This window comes from Pan troglodytes, chromosome 16, assembly GCF_028858775.2.
Source record: "Pan troglodytes isolate AG18354 chromosome 16, NHGRI_mPanTro3-v2.0_pri, whole genome shotgun sequence".
NCBI lineage: Eukaryota > Metazoa > Chordata > Mammalia > Primates > Hominidae > Pan > Pan troglodytes.
Window position 1 is genome coordinate 80,782,829 of NC_072414.2, and position 8,702 is coordinate 80,791,530.

An 8,702-nucleotide genomic window follows, 5' to 3' on the forward strand; every position below is an offset into this window, starting at 1 on the left:
AGTGCCATGAGGAAGGATTTCAGGTAAAAGGACAAGTGCCATTTCATTCACACTTCCCATTGGGAATGGCATCTGGAACTTGGTAAGCACTGAATCCATGCTGGTCATTATCATGCACATTCCTAGCAGCCAGGGAACAAGAAGGGGAGAACTAGCACAATGGGAGACACAGTCTCTCTACCCTTGCAGGTGGCCCTTGCCTGGCAGGCTCTAGTACCAGTCTGACCTGACACCTCTGCACCCTCTCCTATACGGAAACTGAGGCATGGTGACATAAAATCAGAATCTGAGTTATGCAACTAAAATCAAACCAATGTTCCTGAGTAAGTTAATCATAGAATTAGCGGTGTAATCCAGCAATTCCACTCCCAGGTATTCAACTCCTAAGAACTGAAAACAAGTGTTCGAACAAAAATGTATATACAAATGTTCACAGCAACATTCTTCACAATAGCCAAAAGGTAGAAACAACTAGATGTCACCAATAAATGGATAAAAGTGGCATATCCATGCAATGAAATATTATTCAGTCATAAAAAGGAATGAAGTACTACATGCTACAACATGAACCAACCTAAGAAACATTCTGCTAAGTGAAAGAAGACAGATACAAAAGGCCTTATATTGTATAATGCCATTTATTTATTTTTAATTTGTTTTTGAGATGGAGTCTCACTCTGTCACCCAGGTAGGAGTGCAGTGGCACCATCTCAGCCCACCACAACCCCCACGCCCTGGGTTCAAGTGATTCTCCTGCCTCAGCCTCTGTAGTAGCTGGGACTACAGGTGCCACCACCATGCCTGGCTAATTTCTGCATTTTTAGTAGAGACGGGGTTTCACCATTTTGGCCAGGATGGTTTCGATCTCCTGACCTCCTGATCCACCTGCCTCGGCCTCTCAAAGTGCTGGGATTACAGGCGTGAGCCACCGCACCCAGCGGTATGATGCCATTTATATGAAATACCCAGACTAGGCAAATCTGTAGAGACAGAAAATAGATTGGTGGTTGCAGGGGGTAGGGGAAAAGGGGAGTGGGGAATGACGGCTTCATAGGTAGAAAGATTTCCATTTGGAATGTTGGAATGATGGAATATGCTGGAACTAGATAGTGGGTAAGTTTGCACAAAATTGTGAATGTACTAAGTGCTACTGAGTTATACACTTTAAATGGTTGAATGGCATGACTGGGTATGATGGCTCATGCCTATAATCCAGTGTTTTGGGAGTACAAAGCAGGAGGATGCCTTGAGGCCAGGAGTTGGAGACCAGCCTGGGCAACATAGTGAGACTCAGCCTCTACCAAAAATTTTAACAAATAAAATTAGCTGGGCATGGCGGTGTTCCTGGACCAAACTGAGGGTCAGTCTGCTATTTCTCGAGGCCCAGTAATGAGATGCAGATGAACTGGGGAGGAAAAGAGTTTTTATTTCTGTAACCCGTTACAGAAAGAAGGCCTGGAAATTATCACCAGACCAACTCAAAATTACAGAGTTTTTCAGAGCTTATATACCTTCTAAGCTCTATGTCCGTGTGGAAGTGTGCATTCATCTAAAGACATAAGTGATTAACTTCTTTTAATCTATAACTAAGGTCTGAGTCCGGAAGACCTTCTTCAGGAGCCTCAGTAAGTTAATCTAAATGGGTCTGGGTGCTGTGCTGGGGTGATTACCCTTATCTTGTCTCCTGCTAAATCATGGAGGTTTGGGGAGTTCCTTCAGACCTCCAATAACCATGTTTGTGGAGGCCTGGGGAGTTTCTTCAGAACCCCAATAAAACTTGTTTAATTCTAAATGGGTCCTGTTAAGAATTCCTTCATTATTTTGTCATGCTTTAAGGCCCAGGAAAGGCCTAGGCAAAACTCTTGGTGGGCTTTTGTTACATTCCAGCCTTTGTGATACGGTTCCGATGACTGGAGGAACACCAGCGTCTTCCGTCTCACACTGATAGGATTAACGACATGGACACACGTGGAGTGACTTTAAGGCGCGAAAAGTTTAACAGGCAAGAAAGAAGGAAGGAAGAGGAAAACTCCCCCATACAGAGACAGAGGGAGGGGGGATTCCAACAAAAAGAAAACCCCATGTGTGGCAGAAAAGTGGCTGCTTATGTTGGGATGCTGGAGGAGGTGGTGTCTGGTTTCCATAAGACCCAGGGGATTGGTTTGACCAGGTGAGTCATTTACACAGCCCTCAAAAAACCTGGCCCTCCCACCTTAGTCCTCTAATATGCAAATGCGGGTCGCCATGATGTTCCGAACACATGGTGTTATCTGGAGGTGGCCATGACACTTGGTACTCCTGGTTACAAGGAGAAGATGGTGGGAATCGCCATATTGAGTGAGCCCAGTTTCTAATGGCTTGCATTTGCATATTAAAGCTTGCTGGCCCAGCCCTTCGAGCCACCTTTTCTGTTAGAAAAGAGATGGTTCAGGGGTTGTTTCTTATTACAAGAAAATTTCCACCAAGAACCTTTGCACTTACTATCTGCCTAAAAATTATTTCTTAATAACTCCTGTATCATTTGTATAAGGGTACTGGCTTTTCTTCAGCTTTTAATATTTAACCTAACCACTCAGTCAGTACTGAAACAGCTGCGCTGGAAGCCTGCGTTAGTGAGACGTGGCCTGCCACAGTGGTCCCCTCCTGTAGTCCCAGCTACTCAGGAGGCTGAAGTGGGAGGATTGCTTGAGCCCAGGAGTTTGAAGCTACAGTGAGCTATGATCATGCAACTGCACTCCAGCCTGGGCGAGAGAGACCCTGTCTCTAAAAATAAATAAGTAATAAATTAAAATGATTAAAATGATGAATTTTACATTATGCACACTTTACCATAATAAACTAATCAAGCTGGAGTCACAGCTCTGCTCCTGCCTCTCGGGAGTGTAACTGGTGCCCACCCCTTTCCAAGCCAAGGTGATAGGAGCCCACCTTGTTTCTGTTTTTGTTTTTTTTTTCTTGTAAACATCCAAATGACTTCTTTCTTATTTTTATTTTTACTTTTAAGAAAGTTGTGAAACAAAGAAACAAAATAGGTAGGTTTTACTCACGGTAAAACTCTGGGTGATAACACAAGGCAATAATGAGGGGGTTGGGGACTGAGTAAATAAACCCAGAGAGAAGTAAACAATACCAGAGGGAGCAGCAGCTGATGGAATGTGGGAGGTGAGGACCCGGGAAGGGGGCGTCCAAGGTCTGAATCAGCCTGGAGCCCCGGGGTGGTGTCTTCACGGGGCGGTGCCTCCACCCAGCTGGGCCTGCACTGCAGGCTGGGCTCAGACCGGGGACGCATCTGGCCCATCAGGACTCCAAGGCACAGGAACCCTTTCCTGGATCTGCTCTCTGCCCCTCCCGGACTCAGGCCCCCTCCTCCACATTCAATTCCCTCGCTCACAGTTCATGAATCCAGCCTCTTGCCTCCTAAACCAGACCCTGCATGAGGCACCCGCTCTCCTGTTGGGGCACTGCACAGCCTGCATGAGGTACCCCCCTCTCCTGTCTGAGGCATTGCACAGCCTGCATGAGGCACCCCCTCTACTGCTGGGGCATTGCACAGCCTGCATGACGCACCCCCTCTACTGTTGGGGCATTGCACAGCCTGCATGAGGCACCCCCTCTACTGCTGGGGCATTGCACAGCCCGCATGAGGCACCCCCTCTACTGTTGGGGCATTGCACAGCCTGCATGAGGCACCCCCCTCTCCTGTCTGAGGCATTGCACAGCCTGCATGAGGCACCCCCGCTGCTGTCTGAGGCATTGCACAGCTTGCATGAGGCACCCGCCTCCCAGGGGCACTCAGCCGGCTTTGTCTGCCTCTCCCAGGCGACCTCAGGCTGCACCCACACTTTCTAGACCAAATGGATCCCCCAAAATTAAAGATTCCAAACCCGCTGATGCTGAGTGACAGAGTAGAAAGAGCATGGACATCCTGGGCTCCCATGGTGCCCTCCCTTCTGTGACCTTTGATTGTGTGACCTTGACAAGTCACAGAAACTCTCCCCTCAGTGCTGAAAACTGGGAGGCGCAGCATCCACGTTGCCCACTTCCTGAAGCGTTGTGGAGATGGAGTGAGCTGCTGTGTGGGAAAGTGTACAAAGATAAATCAGCATAATGAACTCAGGAAATTTCAAGTCCCAGCCTGACTTGCCGTGTTCCCCTTCTGTCTTCTGCAGTGACCTGGAAGTGCTGTAACCACCCATTCCCTTGCCCAGGGGCCTGCCTGCTCCTCCCAGGCCACTACTCAGAGAGGTCTCCTCTGTGCTTGCTTGGAAGGTTCCTGGAGCTATAAGCAGGTCGCTGAGAGCCCTCTCCCCAGACCCAGCACCCCCGCCCCTGTTCTCTTGCTGTTACCTGTCAACAGGCTTCCTGCTGTTACCGACCCCAGCGCAAGAGCCACAGAAGGCAGCTCTCTGAGGGCACCAAGCCAGGCAAGGCTGAGCATCCTCCCAGGGAGTGAGATATCAGCTTCCCAAAGAAAGGTCTTCGATTACTAGTCTCTTAAAAATGCTTCAAATAAAACAAAAGGGGTTCTACAGCTACAAACGTTTGAGGAATTTGGCTAACCCAAGTTCAACCCTCCCCCTCCTTTCCCTTCCCCCACCCATCTCAGAAACCTACAGTAACCTGCTAAGTTGGGACCACACAGTGGTTAAGGCATGGGTTTTGTTTTGAAGGCAATTTTCAAATACACACAAGGAGAATGATTAGTAAAATCAACTCTTTGGACCAAAGGAGTTAAGGACATAACACCCCAAAATACCCTGACCTGGCATATTGATTATTTCAAGCCGAAAGCATCTGAGAAGCAGCAGTTGTAGATAAGACAGGACCTTCTGAGCCACCCTTTTGTCACCTCCCCATGGGTTCTTCTTGCCTGCTGCCTAGATAGAGTAGATTTGTCAAGGCAGGGGAATTGCAATAGAGAAAGAATTTTATAGACGTAGGGCCGGCTACACAGAAGATCGGAGTTTTTTTTCTTTTTTCTTTTTGAGTTCAGGATTATATATATTACAATTTGCCTTGTTATAATACATTTGTGGCTTTATGATAAAAATAACTCAGGGACATATGGAATTCAAGCTGATTTGCGTAACTGTCACAAGAAAAAAAGCATTAAATGCATTTCTGAAATAAGTATTTTCATTTAATTTCAGAATCTCAAAACAGCATTAGACCTTGCCTTGTTTAAAAAAAATTAAGTTAAATACTAAGCTAAATAAACTTCTTGAAAGGTTTAAAAACACAATTGATATAGAAAATGTTTTCCCTCTAATCTCAACCTTACATAAATGGAACCGGTGAGGAAGAAAAGGTAGACAATTTCTTTAGCAGCATATATGGCTAAATCCATCAACCACCAACTGGGGAAATATCAAAAATTAACCGTTTCATAAACCAAAAGATAACAATTTTAGGGTTACAGTAAGTAAAATATTTTTGAAACACTTCAAAAACTTTTAACCATAAACTAGAGAATCATCTCTTCATTGTACGAAAGAAAGGACTAACAGAAAGTAAGACATTTAAACTAAACTGATTTCAATCCTCTTAGAACAAAATGAAAAATAATGGTGGATTAGCTAAGCTTTGTGCTCTAATCAAACTAATTACAGTGATTTAAAATGGCAACAACCCATCTGACTGGGCAGCTTGACAGTTCAGAATACTTTTGCAATAGTTTTTTAACGCAAAGACACTAAAATGATGCGGTCATGCAATGTCCATCTTATGCATTCTGCATCTCTTTGCCAATCTCGTAGCTAAGGATCTTGTTCCAATCAATCTTAGTGCATGTAAGTAGCAATTGTCGATGTAAGGCTTTGAAAGTGTGTCCGACATTGTCTGATAATTCTCACTAATGGCAGTCTGGTATTCATTTTCTGCAGCTTTTACAATCTTTGTAAATTCTTTTGCTGTTTGCACTTGATTAGACACTGTTAGGGAATCTTGTATATCTTTATGACTCACTAGCTGAACATTACTGTCTTCATAATAATGAACCTGAATTTTCAAGATGCCAACCACTTGAGTGGTTGAAGGAGTGATTATAAACCTCCATTCTGACCTCCAACGACCATTCCAAAAGTTTTTTTGCTTGGAACTGATGGCTTTCTATGCATGCAATAGTGGTTTGCTGTCCATCTATTTTTTTTTGCTATACGCAGTGCAGACTCCATTCGGGTAATGTTCTTTTACGTAAGCTCGCAGAGTAGTTTCTACTTAAGTTCTCCATGATTCAATTGCATTTTCTACTTCACAGGGTCTTGGATCAGTTGCCTCCTTTCTTAAGTGATCAAATTTAAAACAGATTCTGTTCTTTGGATCCTAAAACTTTCCATTTCCCAAGTCGCCATGTTTTGTCATCAATACCTGATCTTCATAACCTTCCATTTTTACAGGAGTAAACTGCTCCAAGTTATACTGTGCAGACGCACGGGCTGCTTTTTCCCTTCTCTTCATCAGACAGCTCCTCCTCCAGACCCGCCATCTTCCTTCTAGCAACAAACTGTGGCGGGGGCGGGGGCAGTGGCCACGTGACTTACCCCTTTCCGTGCGGTGCTCGGCGCCGCGCACCACCCCCGGAGTTTTATTATTACTTAAATCAGCCTCCTCAAAAATTGGAGGCTGAGGTTTTTCGAGGACAGTTTGGGGCAAGGGCGGGTGGCTGGGCAACGGGTGCTTGCTGCTCAATGGATCGGGGTGCAATCATAGGGGTGTGGAAAATGGTCTTCGTGTAGTGAGTTGCTTCTGGGTGGGGCCACAGGAGCAGCTGGCCGGTCCTCGTGGAGTCATCTGTTGTCAGAAATGCAACAAGACATCTCAAAAGGCCAATCTTAGGTTCTGTCATAATGATGTTATCTGCAGGAATAACTGGGAAATTTGCATAGCTTTTTTTTCTTTTCTTCTCTTTTTTTTTTTTTTGTTCTGCTCTGCTGCCCAGGCTGGACTGCAGTGGTACTATCTCGGCTCACTGCAACCTCTGCCTCCCGGGTTCAAGCCATTCTCCCACCTCAGCCTCCCGAGTAGCTGGGATTACAGGTGTGCGCTACCATGCCTGGCTAATTTTTATATTTTTAGTAGAGATGGGGTTTCACCATGTTGGCCAGGCTGGTCTGGAACTCCTGACCTCAAGTGATCCTCTCGTCTCAGCCTCCCAAAGTGTTGGGATTACAGGCATGAGCCACTGCGCCCAACCCATATCTTTGTGTAAAATAATTTTTTTTTTAATAAATAGAGACAAGGTCTCAGTATATTGCCCAGGCTAGTCTCAAACTCCTGGGGTCAAGAGATCCTCCTGCCTTAGCCTCCCAAAGTCCTGGGATTACAGGTATGAGTCACCGTATCTGGCTGGAATTGGCATATCTCATGACCTCCAGAATAATGGCTGCAGTCATTTATGTCTACACATCTAGTGGTCTCTCATTAGTGTTGTGGAAAAAACTGGGTTCTTTTCTCACAGTCATGACAGGCTCACAGACACTTTGAAGGGTGAGAAGGGTAGGATTTATTGGGTGAAAAGGAACAACAAAAAAAAGGGAACAGGGATTCTTAGCGAAGCAAGAGTCCTGCTAGCAGACTTCCCGCCTCACAGATTGAATCCCAGGTTACCACCCAGGAACAGGAGAGGCCAGGTTCCTCTCCCCTGCAAAGGGCACAAACTTCCCATGGCTCCACCCCATTCTCCCCTCCACACCCCTGTTCTCCCAGTGCCTTCATAAAACTGATCATTCTTTGTCCAAAAGGCTTTCTGCTTTGGTCATTTCTTAGGTCTTCACTCTCTTGTGAAGATCCTCATGTGTATGTAAAATTAATAAAACTTGTAGCTGGGCTTGGTGGCTCACGCCTGTAATCCCAGCACTTTGGAAGGCCAAGACAGGAGGATCGCTTTAGCCTGGGAGATCAAGACCAGCCTGGGCAACATAGGGAGACTCTCTCTACAAAAAATTTAAATACTAGCTGGGTGTGGCATGCCTGTAGTCCCAGCTGCTCGGGAGGTTGAGGTGGGAGGATTCCTTGAGCCCAGGAATTTGAGGCTGCCATGAGCTGTGATCACACCACTGCACTCCAGCCTCGGTGACAGAGCTAGACTCCGTCTCAAAAACAACAAACAAACAACAAAAAACTTGTATGCTTTTCTCTTGTTAATCTTTCTTGTATTTAATTTGGTTCCTAAACCCAGCCAGATATTCCACTTAAGAACTAAGACAGTGTTAACCCAAAATTAGAGACTGAGCCAGGGGTCTCAGTTCATCGAGATTTGTTGAGTGAGAGTTTGAGGTCACACCCAGGAGAAACAGGTCACAGAAACATCTGTGGCCCATGCTCTTAGAAGCAGTTTTCAGAATTTACAAATGTCTTTAAAGGGAAGAAGACACCTAGGAAGAGGGAGTTAGGAGGTGAGTTTGTAATCGAACTTCTCAGTGTGAAAAATCTAACAGACTTTAGTTTTAGGGGTTAGGCTTAGGTTACAAACCCAAAGTTATACTTAATATGTGCTTGTTTTATGGGAGGATCTATATATCTTGAAAGGTTTAGGGGCCAGCAAAGAATTTATGAGCAATTTGTGAGGGCAGTCGTGAGACTTTTCGTCTCCTTGTGGGAGTCTGGCTAATATATAATGCTTTAACACCAGCCTGTGAAGCAGCAGCTCTCTGCTTGGGAAAAGGTTGGTGTTACTGCGTGACTCCGTCTCCAGGCTTCACTTT

General features: G+C 45.5%; 1 pseudogene; it reads right to left on the reverse strand.

The window, feature by feature from the left end:
- Positions 1–4,964: 4,964 nt before the first annotated feature.
- LOC100612732 (F-actin-capping protein subunit alpha-2-like) lies at positions 4,965–6,477 on the reverse strand (annotated as a pseudogene).
- Between the last annotated feature and the right edge of the window lie 2,225 nt (positions 6,478–8,702).